We start from the raw sequence: 23426 nt of genomic DNA on the forward strand, positions 1-23426 counted from the left end.
CTGGCTTCAGTCTGGGCCCCAGATGCTCACAGGCATGCCAGGCCAGAGTGTCTGCTCACTTGCCCACCCTGTGGCCTGCTTGCCCAGCCCTGTGCCTGGGACCCCTGCCCCTCGGCCCTCACAGCTTCCCCGCTGGGGCCACCTCAGCCTGTCCCTCGGCTCCCACTACACTGCCCCGGCCTCTGTGTCCCTGCAGCTCGGCCCCCGGCCCAGCCCCATGAGCAGCCACCCGGAGCTGGGACCCACCACCATAGGCCCAGGCTCCTGGGGTCACAGCCCAGGCCACACACACCTGGCCTCGCCACAGCCAGACCACAGACCAGACATGACGTGCAGACGTGCAGCCAAGACTGTGGGACAGGAAGTGGTGAGTGACCCCATCTAGGGTCATGACACGGTCTGAAGCCCCTCCCCAGGCTGCCCCTCAGCATCAGCCTTCCGCAGAGCGAGCGAGGGCCGGCAGGGGCAGGGGTCTCTGAGCCACACAGCCTCGGGCAGGGCCAGCTGTCCAGGAGGCCTGGGGCTCTCAGCCTCAGACCCTCCAGCAGCCTCGAGCAGGTGGGTCCTGGATGCTGCCCCATCCCCTCCTCCATCAGGCACTCTGAGCCGTCCTGTGACCAGGGATGTGGAAAACAGGCACTGAGACAGAGGAGAGAGCAACAGCAGGCAGGACCAAGAGCCAGAGGACCACAGGGCAGGATGCTCTACCCTGACAGGGGCTGAGCTGAGATATTGTGGCTTAGGCTGAGCTGGGTGAGCTGGGCTGAGTGAGCTGGGCTGAGCTGGGTGAGCTGGGCTGAGTGAGCTGGGCTGAGCTGGGTGAGCTGGGCTGAGTGAGCTGGGCTGAGCTGGGTGAGCTGGGCTGAATGAACTGGGCTGAACCGAGCTCAGCTGAGCTGGGCTGGGCTGAGTTGAGCTAAACTGGCATGAGCTGGGGTGAGCCAGGCTGAGCTGAGTAAACTGGGCTGAGATAGGATGAACTGGGCTGAGCTGGGCTGAGTGAACTGGGCTGAATTAAGCTAAGCTGAGCTGGGCTGAACTGGGCTGAGCTGGGCTGGGTTGAGTTGGGTGAACTGGCTGAACTGGGCTTGAGCTGAGCTGAGCTGAGTGAACTGGGCTAATCTGGGCTGATCTGGGCTGAGTGAGCTGAGCTGAGCTGAGCTGAGCGAGCTGAGCTGAGCTGAGCTGAGCTGTGCTGAGATGAGTGAACTGGGCTGAGCTAGGCTGAACTGAGGTGGATGAACTGAGCTGAGCTAGAATGAACTAGGCTCAACTGGGCTGGGCTGGGCTGGGCTGAGCTGGGCTGGGTGAACTGGGCTGAACTGAGCTGAGCTGAATGAACCCAGCAGGGCTGAGCTGAGCTGAGCTGGGCTGGGCTGAACTGCACTGAGCTGGACTGAGCTGAGCTGGGTTGAGCTGGGCTGAGCTGAGCTGGGCTGGGTTGAGCTGGGCTGGGTGAACTGGGCTGAGCTGAGCTGAGCTGGGTTGGGTTGAGCTGAGCTGGGTGAACTGGGCTGAACTGGGTTTAGCTGAGCTGAGCTAGGCTGGGCTGGGCTGGACTGAGTTGGGCTGAACTGGGCTGAGCTGAGCTGGGCTGGGTGAACTAGGCTGAGCTGGGCTGAGCTGGGTGAACCGGGCTGGGCTAGGCTGAGCTGGGCTGAGCTGAGCTGGACTGAGCTGGGCTGAACTGGGCTGAACTGGGCTGAGCTGGGCTGGGCTGAGCTGAGCTGGGCTGAGCTGGGCTGAGCTGGGTGAACTGGGCTGAACTGGGCTGAGCTGAGCTGAGCTGGGCTGAGTTGGGCTGAGCTGAGCTGAGCTGGGTTGAGCTGAGCTGGGTTGAGCTGAGCTGGGCTGGGCTGGGCTGGGCTGGGCTGAGCTGAGCTGGGTTGAGCTGAGCTGAGTTGAGTTGGGCTGGGCTGGGCTGAGCTGAGCTGGGCTGGGTGAACTGGGCTGAACTGGGCTGAGCTGGGCTGACCTGGGCTGAGCTGGGCTGAGCTGGGCTGAGCTAAGCTGACCTGGGCTGAGCTGGGCTGAGCTGAGCTGGATTGAGCTGAGCTGGGCTGGGCTGAGCTGACCTGGGCTGAGCTGGACTGGACTGGGCCGAGCTGGGCTGGACTGGGCTGAGCTGGGCTGAGCTGAGCTGGGTTGAGCTGAGCTGGGCTGAGCTGGGCTGGGCTGAGCTGGGCTGGGCTGGGCTGAGCTGGGCTGGGCTGGGCTGGGCTGGGCTGGGCTGAGCTGGGTTGAGCTGAGCTGGGTTGAGCTGAGCTGGGTGAACTGGATTGAACTGGGTTTAGCTGAGCTGAACTGAGCTTAGCTGAGCTGAGCTGGGTTGGGCTGGTTTGAGTTGGGCTGAACTGGGCTGAGCTGAGCTGGGCTGGGTGAACTGGGCTGAACTGGGCTGAGCTGGGCTGACCTGGGCTGAGCTGGGCTGAGCTGAGCTGGATTGAGCTGAGCTGGGCTGGGCTGAGCTGACCTGGGCCGAGCTGGGCTGGACTGGGCTGAGCTGGGCTGACCTGGGCCGAGCTGGGCTGGACTGGGCTGAGCTGGGCTGAGATGAGCTGGGTTGAGCTGAGCTGAGCTGAGCTGGGTTGGGCTGGTCTGAGTTGGGCTGAACTGGACTGAGCTGAGCTGGGCTGAGCTGGGCTGAGCTGGGCTGGGCTGAGCTGGGCTGAGTTGGGCTGAGCTGGGTGAACTGGGCTGAACTGGGCTGAGCTGAGCTGAGCTGGGCTGAGTTGGGCTGAGCTGAGCTGAGCTGGGTTGAGCTGAGCTGGGTTGAGCTGAGCTGGGCTGGGCTGGGCTGGGCTGGGCTGGGCTGAGCTGAGCTGGGTTGAGCTGAGCTGAGTTGGGCTGGGCTGGGCTGAGCTGAGCTGGGCTGGGTGAACTGGGCTGAACTGGGCTGAGCTGGGCTGACCTGGGCTGAGCTGGGCTGAACTGGGCTGAGCTAAGCTGACCTGGGCTGAGCTGGGCTGAGCTGAGCTGGATTGAGCTGAGCTGGGCTGGGCTGAGCTGACCTGGGCTGAGCTGGACTGGACTGGGCCGAGCTGGGCTGGACTGGGCTGAGCTGGGCTGAGCTGAGCTGGGTTGAGCTGAGCTGGGCTGAGCTGGGCTGGGCTGAGCTGGGCTGGGCTGGGCTGGGCTGGGCTGGGCTGAGCTGGGTTGAGCTGAGCTGGGTTGAGCTGAGCTGGGTGAACTGGATTGAACTGGGTTTAGCTGAGCTGAACTGAGCTTAGCTGAGCTGAGCTGGGTTGGGCTGGTTTGAGTTGGGCTGAACTGGGCTGAGCTGAGCTGGGCTGGGTGAACTGGGCTGAACTGGGCTGAGCTGGGCTGACCTGGGCTGAGCTGGGCTGAGCTGAGCTGGATTGAGCTGAGCTGGGCTGGGCTGAGCTGGGCTGGGCTGAGCTGGGTTGAGCTGAGCTGGGTGAACTGGATTGAACTGGGCTTAGCTGAGCTGAACTGGGCTTAGCTGAGCTGAACTGGGCTTAGCTGAGCTGAGCTGAGCTGAGCTGGGTTGGGCTGGTCTGAGTTGGGCTGAACTGGACTGAGCTGAGCTGGGCTGAGCTGGGCTGAGCTGGGCTGAGCTGGGCTGGGCTGAGCTGGGCTGAGTTGGGCTGAGATGAGTGAACTGGGATGGGCTGAGCTGAGCAGGGCTGAGTTGGGCTGAGCTGGCCTGAGCTGGCTACCAGCTGGCAAATGGGAGGAGGTGGGTTCAGTATAGATCACCTGCAGAGACAGTTCCCCACCCAGGTGCCCCTGTGTTTCCCGGGCACATGAGGGCCGTGCACTCTCAGAATTGCCTATGCCCTCTCTGCTCCCACCAATGTCCCTGAGGGAATCGGGAACAGACAAGGGTGGCCTGTGTGCCCAGCCTGTCTGGGTGGGACACCTCACAGGGCTGGTTTGGTTGAGTCTCTGAGTTTCGTAGGCCCTGGGATGGGCCCCTGCTTGCCAGGGCCTGCGGTGGTTTGCAGAGGGAATGGCTAGACTGGACTCTGACCAGGGAACGCTGAGCAGCCCACATAAGCCCAGGCCCCTCTCCTCTGCGTGTCCCCCAGCACAGCAGGCTGGCCCTCAGGGCAGGCCAGTTACAGGCCCAAACCCCTCGGTGCTCCCCTGTGTCTCCCTCTGGGCCCACCTTTCATGACCCCCAAACTCTGAGAGACATGGCCACACCCACTGCACAGAGGGAGAGGAGGCCCCTGTGGGGCCCACAGACCCAGCTAGTCCATGGAGAGCCGTGTGGGTGACATGGCTACATCCTCACATGGCCTGTGCAAGGAGCGTGTCCCTGTCCACGTGCTGCAGCTCTGAGCAGCGTGTCCAGAAACAATGCGGCTGGACTCGATGGCCAGCCCCTGCCCAGGTGCCCGTCCTTCAGGCTGAGTGACCCGGGGGTCGTCACTAGCCCTCCCGGGCCTGTTTACCCAGGGCAGAGGCGGTGGGCTTCGTCCCATCCGCTTGGAGCTGTCAGGGGTCTCACAGCATGTCTTGTGTTGCAGCGAACAACCCCACCCGCCCCACGCTCTTCCCAATGACCTTCCGGAGCACCAAACCAGCTGACCCGGTGGTCATCGGCTGCCTGGTCCAGGACTTCTTCCCATCAAAGCCCATGGACGTGACCTGGGACAGCAGCGGGTCAGGCTCCTCCATCAGCACCGTCCTCCCCATATTCACCTCCCGGGGCCTCTACACCATGGTCAGCCAGCTGACCCTGCCGGCCAGCCAGTGCCCGGCGAGCGGATTCCTAAAGTGCCACGTGCGGCACAACTCCAGCCCCAGCCAGACTGTGAACGTGCCCTGCCCAGGTCAGAGGTCGGGCCAGGGCGGGGTGGGGGCCATCAGGTTCCCATGGTGGAACCACCATGCCCACCAGGGCTCCCCTCACATAGGAGGGAGCTCAGTCCGGCCCCCCGCAGAGGCTGGGAGAGAGCGAGGGCGGGGCTGGAGCAGGAGGAGGGAAGGGGATGTGGCCCAGGGGCACTGAGAGCTCTGCCTCCCTCTCAATTTTCATTGACCCAGACATTAATACATTGACAGTGCCCAAGAGCTCGTGCTGCCAGCCCCGCCTGACCCTGCACCCGCCGGCCCTCGAGGACCTGCTGCTGAACTCCAATGCCAGCCTCACATGCACGCTGAGTGGCCTGAGAGACCCTAAGGGTGCCAGCTTCACCTGGCAGCCCACCGGTGGGAAAGAGGCCATCCAACAGGCCCCGCAGAGTGACACCTACGGCTGCTACAGCGTGTCCAGCGTCCTGCCGGGCTGCGCCGAGCCGTGGAACCGCGGGCAGAGCTTCTCCTGCACCGCCAACCACCCTGAGGCCACCAGCCCGCTCACCGCCACCATCGCCAGAGCCTCAGGTGGGCCGGGCCCCGCCCCAGGGTCGCCCCACACCCCACAGTGGGCCAGGCGTCCCCCTAAGCCTACCTTACCCACCCCCAGCACCCACTCACATTCTAGAGAGAAAAACTGGGCACAGGGTACCCCGCGGGCAGAGGGGCTCTGTCCTCCCTGACCGGCCCCTGACCGGCTCCTCTGCCCCCAGGGAGCACCTTCCCACCCCAGGTCCACCTGCTGCCGCCGCCCACGGAGGAGCTGGCCCTCAACGAGCTGGTGACGCTGACGTGCGTGGTGCGGGGCTTCTACCCCGGAGACGTGCTGGTGAAGTGGCATCATGAGAACCAGGAGCTGCCCCAAGAGAAGTTCCAGACGTGGAGCCCGCTGCCCGAGGACGGCCAGGGAGGCACCAGGTTCATCACGACCAGCGTGCTGCGTGTGGAGACGGAGGCGTGGAAGAACGGGGACAACTTCTCCTGCACGGTGGGCCACGAGGCCCTGCCCCTGAGCTTCACACAGAAGACCATCAACCGCCTGGCGGGTAAACCCACCCACGTCAACGTGTCCGTGGTCATGTCCGAGGTGGAAGGCATCTGCTACTGAGCTGCCCACCCCCGCCCTGCCCTTGAATAAACTCCGTGCTCGCCCGAAGCAGCCACTATCCCTCCTGTCTTGATCCTCTCAGCCGGGCACCTCAGCGTGCGTGTGTGTAAGCGCCTGAGTGTAAGCGTGAGTGTGAGCATGTGAGCATGAGTGTGAGCGTGAGTGTTAGCATGTGAGCATGAGTGTGGGTGCCTGAGTGTGAGCACCTGAGTGTGAGCGCCTGAGTGTGAGCGTGTGAGTGTGAATGTGCATGTGAGTGCGTGGTGCACAGTGATTGAAGCCAAGATGAAGTGAAGCCTGAGGCTGGCAGAGCCCTGGAGGAATACACGGCGTGGTGGGCCCTGAGGCACGGACACCATGGACGGTCCTGCTTGTCTCAGAAGCCGCCTCGAGGCATAGTGGGAGGGAGAGAGGCAGAAGGGAGCAGGACAGCCAGGGCAGGATCTGTGCCAACCTGCCAGGCCAGGGCGTGAGGGGAAGGCATGGAAGAAGGGCTGGGTTCCAGGGCCCCTCACCCCCAGCACCACACAGAGATGCAGGCCAGTCCACTGACTCACAAGGAAAGGGACCGCACACCAGGGGTGCACATGGATGTGCACACATGTTCTCCACATGCTCACACTCACATGGGTGCACACACATGTTCTTCACATACTCACACATTGATACACACACACACACACACACACACACACACACACACACTGAGCCTTGCAGGTGCAGGAAGTTCATGGCCCAGGCCCAGCTTCGGGAAGGCAAGGGGAGTCCCCATCCAAGCCCTCAGCGGGTTTTCCCCAGGCCCAGCACTCTGTCCCAGGTCACTCCTGGCCAAACCATAGGGCATGGGCAGGTGTGAGGAGGGGCAGAGAGACAGCTCCCACCAGGACCCCTCTCATCTTCTGTGTGGGGCCTCTGGCAAAGGGAATGTGGGGGGACCAGAATGGAAAGGACAGTCCCATGACCACCTGTGACACGGGGCCCCAGGGCCCCACAAGGGGGCAGCGAGGGCCCTGCTCTTGTCTTAGAGACCTTTTGGGCCTCCCCAGGGGACCTGGCCTTCGGGCTACCTCCCTCTGTTCCCAGGGCCAAGGTCAGGGGAGAACTCCTAACGACCCTGCCCACTGGTCCCCTCTCGAAGGTCCAGTCTCCCAAGGGCAGTGGGGAGAGCAAGGTGTTGGTGGCAGAAATGCTGCCATAACGAAGGTGCCCCAGTCACCAGGGACCTAGGACCTGCCTGAAGAGAAGCTTCCTAAGGAGACTGAGAAGGAGGAGAAATCAATAGATGAGGGGCTGAACCAGCAGATGGACAGAGGGCAGATAGGTGGATGGACTGTAGGATATACAACGGACGAAAGGATGAACAGATGGATGGATGAATGATGAATGGATAGGTGATGGAAGATGGATGGAGGATGGATAATGAATGGTGGATGGAGGATAAATGGGTGATGGACGGATGGATGGATGGATGGATGGATGGATGGATGGGTGGATAATGAATGGAGGATGGATATTGGATGAATAATGGATAGGTGGTTGAGTGGGTAGATGGATGGATGGCCGAATGAATGGATAATTGGATGTATCAGCATGTGACAAGCAGGACCCAATTCTATGCCCTAGGATGGCAGTCTGCCCTAGGATCCTGAAGCCAGCACGGCTGCCTGGCCTTCACTGGGCCCTCCTTCAAGCTCCTTGTAGCTCATCATCTACATTCCCTGGGAGGGGGACAGAAGGCCCTGGTCACGCCCACCCAGCCCTCAGCATGTGAACCTCAGCCCCAGATCCACGCCTCAAAGTGGGGCAGCTGGAAGGTGGGCTCGTCCATCTGCTCTGGCCCCTTCAGGGCCCAGGCCGGCTCAGCCGAGAGCAGGGGTGTGGCAAGGACACAGATAGGCCTTGGGCTCGAGCTCTCTTTGGAGCAGCAAAGGCAGTGCCCACCCTCCCGCCCTGCCAGCTCCATCTCCCTAAGGCGGGCCAAGACCCTCCCAGACAGGCCCTGTGGACATCTCCAGAGCCGCCATGGCCCCAGCCCCTTCCCTGGGCACCTGCCACCTCCTCTCCAAGGCCGCCTAGCCTGTGAATTAGGAACCACACTGCTGTGCCCCGACCCTGGGGTGCGGGGAGGGGAGGGGAGGGCGATGGCTCGGCCCACACCCACGCAGGCGCACGCCTCGCGGGCCCAGGCCTGGCAGACTCTCGGTGTCTTGCAGGCTTCCAGGAGTGGCTTCCCTGTGTGCTGATAGACCGGCCCCAGGAGGACCGGGAGGAGGACGCCCTGGGAGCCAGCCTGTGGCCCACCACGGTCACCCTGCTCACCCTCTTCCTGCTCAGCCTCTTCTACAGCACAGCACTGACCGTGACGAGCGTCCGGGGCCCACCCAGCAGCAGGGAGGGCCCCCCGTTCTGAGCTGGAGCCAGCCAAGCACAGGTGGGGGCAAGGAGACAGCGTGGTGGGCTAACGTGGCATGGGGCCCCCGGCTAGCAGGGAAGCAGATGCCACGGGGGGTCTGGAATCTGAGGGAGGCCGTCCCTCACGGACATCGAGGACATGGGCAGGCCGGGCCCAGAGCACAGATGTCCCCCCTACGGGGTCAGGGAATCTGCTTCTCACCAGGTGCATTCACTGCAGGTTCCATCCAGTCTGCCTGAGCCAGCCCGGGGCAGGGTGGGGCATTGGCCAGGACCCTGCCCCCTCAGGAGCGGCCCCAGGCCTGACCCTCCTGTGTTTGCAAGAAGGAGCATGGAAGAGCCTCCCAGAGCCCAAGCGGACCCCAGAGCCAAGCCCAGCTGGAAGCACCCGCCCATCCCCACATGGCCTTCCTGGCACAATAAACTGTGACAAGCACAGAGGCTCTCTGACTCTGAATGAGGGGAGGGTGCAGGGGCCGGAGGAGGCTTTGGGGAGAAGGGTACCAACCTCATGCCCCAAGGCAGGTTCACAGTGAACATGGAGATGGGGCCCCCTGCCAAGGCCTCCAGACCGGTTCCCACATAAGGCACAGGTGTGAACAAAAGCAGGTCTCACCAAGGGGAGTATAAACAAGATCCTCACAGGAAGGGGCCCAGCTCCCTGGTCCTTGTCATGGGCACTGGGGCTGATCACTGGACCCCGGTCCTTGTCACTGGGGCCGAGTCCTTGTCACTGTGCCCTGATCTAGATCACTGGGCCCTGATCCTGACCGCTGAGCCCTGGTCCTGATCCCTGAGCCCTGGTCCTGATCCCTGAGCCCTGGTCCTGGTCACTGGGCCCTGGTCCGTGTCACTGGGTCCTGGTCCTGGTCACTGGGCCCTGGTCCTGGTCAATGAGCCCTGGTCCGGGTCACTGGGCCCTGGTCACTGGGCCCTGGTCCGAGTCACTGGGCCCTAGTCACTGGGCCCTGATCCTGACCGCTGAGCCCTGGTCCTGATCCCTGAGCCCTGGTCCTGATCCCTAAGCCCTGGTCCTGGTCACTGGGCCCTGGTCCTGGTCACTGAGCCCTGGTCCTGGTCACTAGGCCCTGGTCCTGGTCACTGGGCCCTGGTCCTGGACCTGGGCCCTGGTCTGGGTCACTGGGCCCTGGTCACTGAACCCTGGTCACTGGGCCCTGGTCCTGGTCACTGGGTCCTGGTCCTGGTCACTGGGCCCTGGTCCTGGTCACTGGGCCCTGGTCCTGGTCACTGAGCCCTGGTCTGGGTCACTGGGCCCTGGTCACTGGGCCCTGGCCACTGGGCCATGGTCCTGGTCACTAGGCCCTGGTCCTGGTCACTGGGCCCTGGTCCTGGTCACTGGGCCCTGGTCACTGGGCCTGCTCCGGGTCACTGGGTCCTGGTACTGATCACTGGGCCCTGGTCCTTGTCACTGGGCCCTGGTCCTGGTCACTGAGCCCTGACCCTGGTCACTGGGCCCTGGTCCGGGTCACTGGGCCCTGTTCCTGGTCACTGGGCCCTGGTCTAGGTCACTAGGCCCTGGTCCTGGTCACTGGGCCCTGGTCCTGGTCACTCAGCCCTGGTCCTGGTCACTCGGCCGGGTACGGGTCTTATTTTCTTATTTCCACCTGCTCTGCCTCACTGTCCATGAGGGTCCCCAGGCACAGAGGCCTCCGTGGGAGAGGGCTTGGGGCACAGGGGTGGAGGGGTGCAGGCGGGGGAGGCACGGGTGTTTGTATTCTCTTGTTTTTCTCGTTCTTCTCAAGCCTCCGGTACCGTATCACCTGCTGAAACTTCCAAAATTACCCCGCGGGCCGCTGAGTCATTGTGAGCCCGCCAGCAGGTGTCCCAGCCAGAGCCTGCAGTGCTGAGGTCTCGCCCCGAACCGAGAGCCGGCCAGGTGGCAGGCCTGGGCCATGGGCCGAGCCCAGAGGAACCTTCTGGAGCAGGAGGCCCCAGGGCCTGCAGAGTGCCTACCCACAGCAGCTCCCACAGAGCAGGGTCAGCCAAGCTCCCCCAGACCAACCAAGGTCAGCAGGTCAATCAAGGTCAGGCCTCAGAGAGACCAAGTTCAGCCAAGATTACACATAGGTCAGCCCAGCGTCCTCCAGGGTCAGCCGGGGTCAAGCAGGTCAGCTCAGGGTCAACCAGGGTCAGCCTGAACGGTACCCGATGTGGGTGGACCAGCTGGCCAGGGAGACTCCAGACCCACTGTCCTTGGTTGTCATGTCATGAGGGTCAAGATGACCCCATTCCCTTCATTCCTTCCTCACATGTCACCTGGGAACCTTCTGGAAGGAGCAGCCTCCTCGTCACCATCTGGTGACTGTGGAGCCACGACCAGGCTTATGGAGGCCAAGGTCAGCCAGGCCCGGCTGGTGTGGCTCCGTGGTTGAGTGACAACCCAGGAACCAAGAAAGGGGCCCAGCTCCCTGGTCCTTGACATGGGCACTGGGGCTGATCACTGGACCCCGGTCCTTGTCACAAGAGGTCACCACTCTGTCCCCGGTCAGGGCCCAGGCCCAGGTTGCGGGCTTGATCCCTGATGGGGTCGTGCCGGAGGCAGCCTATCCGTGAGGTTCCCCTCTCATCATTGATGTTTCTCTCTCCCCCTCTCCTTCCTCTCTCTCTGAAAATCAATAAAAACATTTGAGAAAAAAAAGAAGGTGAAGGTCAGCCAGGGCCTGTGAGCTCAGCCACGGAGCCCCCACCCCTGCTGTTCTGACATAACCACTCGGCCAGGTTCTCGGGCGGCTGACTGGCCACTGGACTCTGCAGCCCGCAGCCCTCCCAAGCCTGTAGCCACGATACCCCAGGCCCGGGCAGCACTGCCCACTCCCGGGGCCTACACCCCACACATCCCTCCCTCCTTCTTCCCCTGTGTGGAGCCCACAGCTGGGGGCAGAGTGTGGCACAGCCCTGGGACCCCAGCAGACATCCTGTGGGCCCCAGAACCAGACAGGCACGACCCACAGGCTCATGGCAGAGCCCACAGCCCACACCCAGAGACACTGCACCAAAGTCAGAGACAGAGAGAGACAGAGGCAGACAAGGACAGGGACAGTGAGAGACAGGAACAGGGACGGGGAGAGAGAAAGAGACAGAGGCAGACAGGGACAGGGAGAGAGACAGAGACCAGAGACAGAGACAGGGACACAGACAGAGACAGAGATATAGACAGAGGCACAGACACAGACACAGAGACAGAGACACAGACACACAGACACAGAGACAAGGATAGAGATAGGAACACAGACACAGAGACAAGGACACAGACAGACACAGACACAGCCACAGACAGACACAGAGACATAGACACAGACACACAGACATAGACACAGACACACAGACACAGACAGAAACACAGACACACAGACACAGACACAGACACACAGTCACAGACACAGATACAGACACAGAGACAGGGACACAGACACAGACACAGACACACAGACACACAGTCACAGACACAGATACAGACACAGAGACAGGGACACAGACAGAGAGAGACACAGACACACAGACAGACACACAGACACAAACACACAGACACAGACACACACACAGACACAGACATAGAGACAGGGACACAGACAGGGACACAGACAGAGAGAGAGACACAGACACACAGACACAGAGACACAGACACAGTCACACAGACACAGACACAGTCACACAGACAGGACACAGACAGGGACACAGACAGAGAGAGAGACACAGACACACAGACACAGACACAGACACAGAGACACAGACACAGTCACACAGACACACAGACATAGACACACAGACACACAGACACACATAGACACAGACACAGACACAGACACACAGACACAGTCACACAGACACAGACATAGTCACACAGACACAGACACAGTCACACAGACACAGACATAGTCACACAGACACAGACACAGTCACACAGACACAGACACACAGACACACAGACACAGACACACAGACACACAGACACAGACACACAGACAGAGACAGAGAGGCAGAATGGGAGACACAGAGCCAGGCCCGGAGACTAGGACCCAGGGGATAAACACCCCGAGAGGAAGGGGCAGCAAAGGGAGCAGCAGGCCCAGGAGCCAGGTGTGGGCCCTTCACACACACACACACACACACACACACACACACACACCACTTGCACAATCAGTCACAATCTGCCCTGCACCCACAGAGCATTTACATGGTTCCCAGCCACTGCCCGGCCTTTTCACTCAAGTCACACGTTTCCCTCACATCCAGAGATGGACAGACACACACTCACACTCACACATTTACTTATGGGCACACACTCATCTATCACACCTCCTCTCACACACTCAACTCACCACACTCTCACACACTCTCACAGCCACAGGCTCTCACAGTCACATTCTCACAGTCACATACCTGGTTCACACTCTCACACTCACAAAGTCACACACAATCACATGCTCTATCACACACACGCTCTCTCACAATCACAGACTCTCACAGTCACACATTCTTTCACACACACACTCTTGCACACCCACGTGCTCACTCACACTCCCTCTCATGCACAGCCCCCCTTTGGGCTAAGGGAGACCCACGGAGGCTCACTCCGGCCTGGCTGCTCCCTGTGGGGTGAACATGCTGAGTGTGGGGTCCACCAGCCCACGGCTCACCCCTCGTGCCCGGGCCTGCCTGGGGCCTCCTCTGGGAGGGATGTGAGCTCTGTGCTGGGGGAAAGGCCGAAGCATCAGCGGAGTGGGGCCATGGGGAGGTCAGCAGAGCTGGGAGCGGCGGGTGAGGCAAAGCCGGGCTGTGTGGGATGGGGACAGAGCAGGTCGGACCCCCTGCATCTCCGGGTCTGGCCCCCAAGGTTGCTGGGACGCCCTCCAGCCCTCTGCCCTGTGCAGTCACTGTGCACAGGCCTCGGGGAAAACCCAGGTGCCTGGGCCCAACACGGGGCTGGGAAGAGGCCTGGGGCCACAGCACCAGGGGAGGCAAGAGGCCCGGGACTAGGGTCTGGGACCCCAGTCTGAGGGCCTGGGGCTGGGGCAGAACCCAATGAGGTGCTGGCAGCTGAGGGCCTGGGCCGGCTGTCCCTGGGAATGGTGCCCGGGACAGGAACAGAGCAGGGCACCCAGCACTGAGTGACGGTGATGGGTACAGCCAGGTTCCCAGAGGCGGGGAGAGCCCGGAGGGGAGGGAGGGCCTGGCAGGGCCGATGTGGGGCTGGGGGTCTTGGGGGGTCAAGGCGGCTAGGCTTATCCCAGGGCCAGTGAGCAGTGGCAGCAGGCAGGCTGGGGACAGAGAGGAGGAAGGCCAGGGAGTGACCAGGCCTGAGGGTGGCTGAGCTCAGGCCCAGGCATGGCCCTGCACTGACCGCCCCCTGGCTGTGCAAGGACAGGAGGCAGAGGGAGGCGGGAGCCTGAGGGAGGCCACGGGCCCGAGGCCAGGTTTTCTCCGAGGCCTGGAGGCTGCCTCGCCAGCACAGTGACCTGCACAGGGCAGAGGGCTGGAGGGCGACCCAGCAACCTCGGGGCCAGACCCGGAGCTGCAGGGAGGCCCGGCCTGCTCTGTCCCCACCCCACACAGCCCAGCTCTGCCTCACCCGCCGCTCCAGCTCTGCTGACCTCCCCACGGCCCCACTCCGCTGATGCTTGGGCCTCCCCCAGCACAGAGCTCACATCCCTCCCAGAGGAGGCCCCAGGCAGGCCCGGGCACGAGGGGTGAGCCGTGGGCTGGTGGACCCCACACTCAGCATGTTCACCCCACAGGGAGCAGCCAGGCCTGAGTGAGCCTCCGTGGGTCTCCCTTAGCCCAAAGGGGGGCTGTGCATGAGAGGGAGTGTGAGTGAGCACGTGGGTGTGCAAGAGTGTCTGAGAGTGAGTGTGTGAGAGTGAGTGTGATGGATGAGTTGGGCCCTGTTTCTGCCCGTGTCAGCGGGAAGCTGTGGGGAGAGAGGCCTGGTCAGGGTCAGTGCTTATGCACGTGGATCATTCTGGAAAGAGCAGGGCGCCTGGCCCTCCCAAGTCTCCAGTTCTCCGAATAACAAGCTCGTCTCCCGCCTCCGGTGCTCAGTGAGGCTCCCTGGACACACCCACCACCAGCCCCCAAGGTGCCCCCCAGCCTGACACCCCACAGGCAGCCCCCAAGCCTGACACCCCCTGGGCAGCCCCCTGGGCCTCCTTCAGAGCCGTCCTCCAGGCACCTCCCAATGTTGGCAGTGACACCATCTGCCAGGGCACCAGCTGGTTGGCACCACAGACACCAGTGCTGTGCCACCTCCACCCACACTCAGTGCCGCCCCTCAGCACCCTCACTGGTCACTCGTGTGGCCCCCACAGCACCCAGAGCCTGGAAGAGAGAGTCTCACTGGCACTCCCCCACTGCCCATCCTGGCTGCCACGGCCCAGCCCCAGCCCAGCCACATGGTTCCTGTTCTCCTCCAGTCCTATGGGGACGCTCTGTGCTGCGCCACCACCATGGGGCTGGGGGCTGCACTGTCAGGGTCTCTGGGCCCCATGCCAAGCTCTGGGCCCTCAGGGCCCACTGTCCCCCCCCCGCCCCCCGCCCCCCATCCTCCTCCCGGACACACACACAGGTGCGGGGTCTCCTCTCAGTTTCTCCCTAGTGACTCATCTGGCAAACACGGCCCAGAGGGTACATGCAAATGGCTGTTTGTTTTGCACGAAAACCTTCCCTATCACCCCAGAGGCTGTTCCAGAAATAGCTTGCCAGTTCCCCACCTCTAGCCCTGCAGCCGCAGGCCTCCCCACCCCCTCCGCCCTCTCTTCCCCCGCCCCCCCCCCCCCCCCCGCCCCATCCTCTCCCATGGCCGGGCCACAGGGCTCAGCGACCCTTCCCCAAGGCAGAGCCCCCGGCCCACCAGGCCGGTCAGTGGCCAGGCGACCACCTGACACGGTGAATTCTGTGAATGAACTGCTCTGAGCTGGTTTCCGTCCCTGAGACCCAGGCCCCGCTGCTGGTGGGCGTCCAGGGGCAGAGGACAAGCTGCTGGACCCTGCCTGTCCCATCCACAGGCCCGGCTCAGCAGGGGGTTATCCCAAGGTCTCCCACGATGGGCACAGGGGGCTCAGGCAGTGGTCAGAGCCTGAGCCCTCGTCCCTGTCGCCTCCCGGGCCCGCCAGCCCCGGCCTGTCCTCCTCACTCGGCCCCAGCCTGGCCAGACACACCCGTCCACCTGAGCCTCTGGTTCCATCTCCCCTGGACCCTCTCCTTGTCTCTCTGTCTCTGTCTCTCGGCTTCCCTCGGTCTCCCTGGATCTCCAGCTCGGTGTCTCTCTCTCTCTCTCTCTAGCCCTGTGTCCGTCTGTCTCCCTCTCTGTCTCTCTCCATGTATCTGTCTCTGTCGCTCTGTGTCTGTCTATCTCCATCTCTGTCTTTCCCTCCATCCATCTCTCCTTCTCCCTCTCTGTCTGTCTCTCCCTTCTCCGTCCGTCTGTCCCTGTCTCGGCCTGGACAATCAGGATGGGCCAGGCTCCTTGCTCTTTCCAGGACGATCCGGGCTCCACCCTCACCAGAAGGTTCCCAGCTGACAAGTGAGGAACGAGGGAGAGGAGTGGGCCCAGCCCGACCCCCGTGACAGAGACACGTGGGCCTGGCCTGGACCCTGGAGTCCCCGGGCCGGCGGGTGCACCCCTGTGGGCCCGGCTGGGGGTCACGGCCAGGCAGCATGGCCAGCGGTGGCCATACCCACTCAGTTCTAGGAGGGGGCTGCCCCAGTGCCCACCACCCCGTCCACAGCACAAGGACAATGGCTGTGCCTGGACTCCTGCCTCGGATGCTGGCAGCAGGCTGCAAGTGGGCACGCTGGGCACCCCCCACAGGCCTCTCCCATGCGGCCTCCTCAGCAAGTGTTTTCACATGGGCCTACACCTTGCCCACCAACACGGATGAGGGCTCCACTGGGCACGAACATGCGTGACATTGACACACCAGGCATGGGAGGCGGACACACACACCCCACCTCCAGCTGCCCCCAAGCCCCAGGATAAGCCTGCCCCCTCCCCAACCCCCCAGCCCTACACATGGCCCCACCAGGCCCTCCCTCTACCCTGGGAATCCTGGCAGCCTCCAGCACTGCCAGGCAGTGCTGGGTGCCCTGCTCTGAGCCCTTCCTGGGCCAGCTCTGTCCCCAAGGCAGCCGCCCGAGCCCCTGGCTGCCAGCACCTCATGGGATCCTGTCCCAGCCCCAGGCCTGAACCCCCGCTGCCAGCACCTCATGGGATCCTGTCCCAGCCCCAGGCCTGAACCCCCGCTGCCAGCACCTCATGGGATCCTGTCCCAGCCCCAGGCCTGAACCCCAGCTGCCAGCACCTCATGGGATTCTATCCCAGTCCCAGACCCAGGCCCTCAGCTGCCAGCACCTCATGGGGTCCTGCCCCAGCCCCAGGCCCTCAGACTGGGGGCCGGGAGCCTTGTCCCAGGTCTCCTGCGTCCCCTGGTGCTGTGGCCCCAGGCCCCCTTCCAGTCCCGTATCCGGGCCCAGGAAGCTGGGTTTTCTTTGAGACCTGGGGGCTGCCTTGCCAGCACAGTGACCTGCACAGGGCAGACGGCTGGAGGTCGTCCCAGCAACCTCGGGGGCCTGACCCGGAGCTGCAGGGGGGCCTGACCTGCTCTGTCCCCACCCCACACAGCCCGGCTCTGCCTCGCCTGCTGCTCCAGCTCTGCTGACCTCCCCTGGGCCCCATTCCGCTGGTGCTGGGGGCCTCCCCCAGCACAGAGCTCACATCCCTCCCAGAGGAGGCCCCAGGCAGGCCCGGGCACGAGGGGTGAGCCGTGGGCTGGTGGACCCCACACTCAGCATGTTCACCCCACAGGGAGCAGCCAGGCCTGAGTGAGCCTCCGTGGGTCTCCCTTAGCCCAAAGGGGGGCTGTGCATGAGAGGGAGTGTGAGTGAGCACGTGGGTGTGCAAGAGTGTGTGAGTGTGAGAGTGAGGACAAAAGGAGCCACATCCTGACCTGACAAGCTCCGGGGAGGTCTGCATGGTGGTTGTACAAACTCAGAGACCTAAAATAACCACAAAAGATGGTCTGGCCACAACCGGCGTGGCTCAGTGGATAGAGCGTTAGCCTACGGACTGAGGGGTTCTGGGTTCAATTCTGCTCAAAGGCACGTACCTTGGTTGTGGGCACATCCCCAGTAGGGGGTGTGCAGGAGGCAGCTGATCGATGATTCTCTCTCATCGATGTTTCTAACTCTCTATCCCTCTCTCTTTCGCTTTAAAAAAATCAATAAAATATATTTTTTCAAAAAAAAGTAGTTAAAAATATATATATATGGTCTGAAAATGAAATGTGTAACTACAAATAGGTTACGGTGGGTAGTCAAGTCCTAGATTGATATTTTCTCTGACAAAAATCAACTTAGCTCTTTCCTGAGCCCATTTGCCTTCCTGCCTCTAAGATAACACATCTGTGAGAGGTCTGAGTAACATGTAACTTCCCTTTTTCCGGAGCCCCTGGGGCACCACCAAATGTGCTGGGCGCCAGGACAGATGCCTCAGATTCCTTCTTTATTATGTTAATTGTTCCTGCACCCACCTAAGTATGCGTCCATCATTTTACTTTTTATCCAATCCCAGGGATTTTCCCTGCTTTGCTTTCTCCCGCCTCCTTACTCCATCACCAATGGATTTCATGTAACCCACCTATGTCCCTCCTTTGATTGCAATGTAGAAATACAGATGTAACCCGCCATTCTCTGGAGCAGTGTTTCCCAACCTTCTCTCATGATGAGAATCATCTGGTGTAGTTGTTAAAACACAGATTCCTGAATCCCAACTAAGAAGTGCTAAACTAGAATTTTTGAGAACATATAGGTAAAATTGCATACCTAACTTAGTGCTCTGTATATAACATCTGTCTTAGAGCACTAGTTAAGTATACAATTTTACCTATATGTTCCCAAAAATTCTAGTTTAGCACTTCTTAGTTGGGATTCAGGAATCTGTGTTTTAACAACTCCACCAGGTGATTCTCGTCATGAGAGAAGGTTGGGAAACACTGCTCTGGAGCATCATCTCAATCCATTAAGGTTCTGCTTCTCGGCATATGTCAACAGTTTGGCTCAAATAAACGCACAAAATTCTTCACAGGTGTAAATGGTTATGTTGGTTTTTTTTTTTTACATTAACAAGTGTGTGAAAGAGTGTGAGTGTGAGAGTGTCTGGCTGTGACACAGGGTGAGTTTGTGAGAGTGAGCGTGTGTGTGTGTGAATGTGAGAGTGTGAGAGTGACTGAGCGAGTGTGTGAGTGTGAGACAGTGTTACTCTGAGTGTGAGGGTGTCAGAGTGGGGTTATGTGAGGGTGTGTGTGATTATGAGTGTGTGACTGTGAGAGCGAGCGTGTGCCTGTGAAATATGGGAAAGAATGTGTGGGTCTCTATGTTCATCTGTGTGTGTGTGTGTGTGTGTGTGTTTGTTATGAGTGTGTGGAGGCGTGAGGGGAGTCTGGGTGACTGTGTGGCTGTGCGTGTTGTGTGTAGGAAGATATGGTGGTGTGTTTCTCTCATGTCTGTGCATGTGGCTGTGCTGGGCAGAGGGTGGGTCTGTGTGTCTGGCCTGTCTCTGTCCAGATGGAGACACCTGTGCTGAGGCCCAGCTGCCCCGAGTGAGTCCCAGCCCTCCCAGCCGCTGCCCACAGGCCAGCCCCCTCTCCCGGGCCCTGCACCCCGGTGCCCCTCCTGGGTGAGCTGGGGGAGGGGCTCTGCCTACCCAGGGGTGCTGGGAAGCCTCAGTCCACTGAGTGCATGTGCGCTCGACATGACTCTGCAGACACACATGATTCCCGCTCAGGCATGTGCATGTGCCTGTACACAGAGGCACAGAAGCACACACTCGGACACGTGTGTGTGTCAACATGCACATGCAGATGCATACGCATGCACACACAGGCCTGAGAGTGGGTCGCACACACCTCCCAGTGCTGGGGACACCCTCCCAGCCGTGGTGCATGTCATGAGCAAGTGCTGGTGCCCCTGTGCTGGGGGCAGGGCTGCCCTCCAGCCGTCACTGCCCAGGGGCTGGGTCACTGCTGCGGAGCCAGGAGGCCGGGCCTGGAGGGACCTTGTCCTGGAGTGAAGACAGCCATCTGGGGGAGGGGCTGAGCCCACCGTCCACCTTACACTCTCCCACACACTATCCACACTACACTACCTGTGCACACATCTGTACACACACCTCTATACCACACCCACACACACCACACTGCCTGTGCACACAGCACACACTACACACTACACTACACACCACACACCACACTGCCTATGCACACAGCACATAGCACACACCTATACACAACACACATCACACACACCACACACCACAAAAACACACCACACACCACACATCACACACACACACACACACACACCTATACATCACATACTACATATACACCTGTGCATCACACACAACACACTACACACCACACTGCCTGTGCACACAGCACACACCTATACACAACACACAACACACACCATACACCATACACCACACAAACACACCACACACCACACTGCCTATGCACACAGCACACAGCACACACCTATACACAACACACATCACACACACCACACACCACAAAAACACACCACACACCACACATCACACACACACACACCCCTATACATCACATACTACATATATACCTACACATCACACACAACACACTACACACCACACTGCCTGTGCACACAGCACACACACCTATACACCACACACACACCTATACACAACACACTATACACACACCTATATACCACAAACTAAACACACACCTACACACCATACACACACCTATACACCACACACTACACACCACACACCACACACACCTACACACCACACACCACACACTTCACTGCCTGTGCACACAGAACACACCACACACACACACACCACACACCACACACACACACCACACCACACACTACACACTATACACTATACACTATACACTATACACCACATACCAGACACCTACACTCACTATACACATCTGAACACACACCACACGCCACATACACACCTACACATCTACACACCTACACACCACACACCTACACATCACACCACACACCACACACACCTATACACCACACACTATACTTCCTGTGCACACAGCTCACACCACATACCACATACACACACCACACACCACATGCTACACACTATATACCACATACCAGACACCTACACTCACTACAAACATCTGAACACACACTACATACACACCTACACACCACACACTACACACACCTACACACCACACACCACACACTACACACACCTAGACACCACACACCATACACTACACACCTCACATCACACACCTCACACCACACACCTACACTTACTACACACATATGAACACACACCACACACCACACACACCTACACACCACACACTACACTATCTGTAATCACATCTATATACACACCTATACGCCACATGCACTTACACACCACACAGTACACAACACACACACCTACACACCACACACCACACAACACACAACACACACCACACTGCCTGTGCACATACATGTACACACACCTACATACCACACACTACATGCTCTGCGCATACAACTAAACTCACCACACACATCTGAACACACCTACACACACCACACACCACACATGCACTACACACCCCACACACTAAACACTACACACCACACACTACACATATATGTACATTCCACACATTCCTACACACTGCATACCTACTAGTACATACATCTACACAACACACTCCTCACACATCTGCACACACACCTACACACCTACATTCACTAACACTACACACCATGCACAACTACACACATATCTGCACATCTGTGTAACACACCTACATGTCACACATACTACACACACACATGTACTCGCACCTATATACATATGTACATAAACCTGTGTGCTGTTTGCACATGTGTGCACATGTCTGTATAAACTCCTACACACCATGGACCATGCTCCCTTGCTGACCCCTGCACTCTTGCATGCTCACACGCATGTTCGCACCCAGATGCCGTGTGGGGTCCGAGATCCTGACCTGGACCAGGGAAGGCTCCCAGGGGCATGTCTGTGCCCAGAGCTGAGGGCAGAGCCTGAGGCCACAGCGCCAGGGCTATGGCCAGAGCACATTGTGGAGTGTGGTGTGTGTGTGTGTGTGTCTGTGGAGTGTGTGTGTGTGTGTGTCTGTGTGTGTCTGTGGAGTGTGTGTGTGTGTGTGTGAATGTGGAGTGTGGTGTGTGTGTGTGTGTGTCTGTGGAGTGTGTGTGTGTGTGTGTGTCTGTGGAGTGTGTGTGTGTGTGTGAATGTGGAGTGTGGTGTGTGTGTGTGTGTGTGTGTGTGTCTGTGGAGTGTGTGTGTGTGTCTGTGTGTGTGTGTGTCTGTGGGGGGTGTCTGTGGGTGTGTGTGTGTGTGTGTGTGTGTGTGAATGTGGAGTGGGGGGGGGGTGTGAGTGTGTGTGGGTGTGTGTTGTGTGTGCATATGAATGTGTGACTATGGAGTGGGTCCTCCTTTCCATCTGCCCCCAGGCCAACAACTGCTTCTGGAAGCTTCTGAGGAGCAGGGCAGGGGCCACACTCAGGGCCACCCACAAGGACAGGGCTGGGCAGGGACCCTCACGCTGCCCGGGGCCCCAGGACCCCTGCCCCCACGGGAGGCTGGACCCGCTCCCCTCCCCCACGTCCGTCTGAAAAACAAACCATGGGCCAGCTCCTTTCCACCTCCCCCACCGCCAACCAGCACAAACAACACGCAAATGTTTCTAAAAACACTGACGGGAACCACAGGGCAGGTGGCCGGCGGAAAGCCCCGGCACTGCCCCTGGGACCACAGCAGCTGAGCGAGACCGGCATTTGCATGGGGGGCCGGGGGAGCGGGCAGCTGTTTGGGCGGATTCCTGACTATCCTCCCCAGGCCGTCCTCCCCGCCCCCCGCCCCGCTGCCCAGGCCTGTGTGGTGGCTAGGCGAGTGGCCAGGCCCGGAGGCCTGCCTGGAGGAGGGGGCCTCTGCAGGGAGATGAGGCGCAGCGCCCATGAGGTCTCCACCCCCCTGGGAAGTGGACTTCACAGGCCGCAGGAATGACGCTGGACCTCAGTCCAGTCTCACCCCTCACCAGCTGCACTCTCACAGCCATCCTGTCCGGCACAGCCGCCAGCCCTCCATCCTGCTGGCCCAGGACAGGGCCCACCCGCTCCATGCCAGCCCACCCCACCCCAGGCCCATAGGGCAGACCTGTCCCTTGTCCCTGAGCCCCCACTCTGCACATTGAGACCCTGGAGGGCAAGCAGGGTGTGGGGCCCAGGGCACAGGCAGCCCTGAGGGTGACCTCACCTGCGGATGGGGGCAGGGGGTCCCCACCACCCCACCCTGCAGCCGGCCCGGCCTCCAGGGAAGGCCCTGAAGCTTGGGAAGGGGTTTCTGAGGACCCCAGATGTGGCCTTGGTGACAGGGGTCAGAGGGCAGCCCCTCCTTACGCACAGTGTCCCACACACCGTCATGCAGTCTCACCATCACACGGAGAATGACAATCACACAGGACACAAATGCACATGGACACACACAGAGAGACACAGGGACACAGACACACAGAGAGACACAGGTGGACACACAGAGACACAGAGACACAGGGAGACACACCACAGAGAGACACAGGGAGACACAGGGAGACACAGACACAAGCAGAGATGCCCAGAGACATGGAGACACAGAGAAGCAGAGACACATAGAGGCTTCACACACACTCCTAGACACACACATAGACACCCATGGGCTCCAGCACACATGTGGACACACGTGGCCTCGCAGGTAAACAGTGTTTGCACTGACAGACAGATACACAGATACACCCAGACAGGCACCCAGGCACCTCCAGCCACACACACTCTTAGAGGCTCATACTCAGCCTGTGGACACTGTGCACTCACACACACAGGCACGTGTCACCTCCAGAGACCCACATGGAGCTGGAAGAACAAGCTCACCTCATGCGTGAATGTGTGTGTGTGTGTGTGTGTGTGTGTGAGTGTGAGTGTGTGTGTGTGTGAGTGTGTGTGTGTGTGT

At 60.3% G+C, this 23426-nt stretch overlaps 1 gene segment (V, D, J or C); it reads left to right on the forward strand.

The window, feature by feature from the left end:
* Positions 1-505: 505 nt before the first annotated feature.
* Positions 506-6000, forward strand: LOC311628805 (Ig alpha-1 chain C region-like). The segment is given in 4 exons: positions 506-558; positions 4497-4802; positions 5035-5355; positions 5541-6000.
* The last annotated feature ends 17426 nt before the right edge of the window (positions 6001-23426 follow it).

The sequence above is a fragment of the Pipistrellus hanaki genome (genome assembly GCF_964339955.1).
Source record: "Pipistrellus hanaki genome assembly, chromosome: 1".
Lineage (NCBI taxonomy): Eukaryota > Metazoa > Chordata > Mammalia > Chiroptera > Vespertilionidae > Pipistrellus > Pipistrellus hanaki.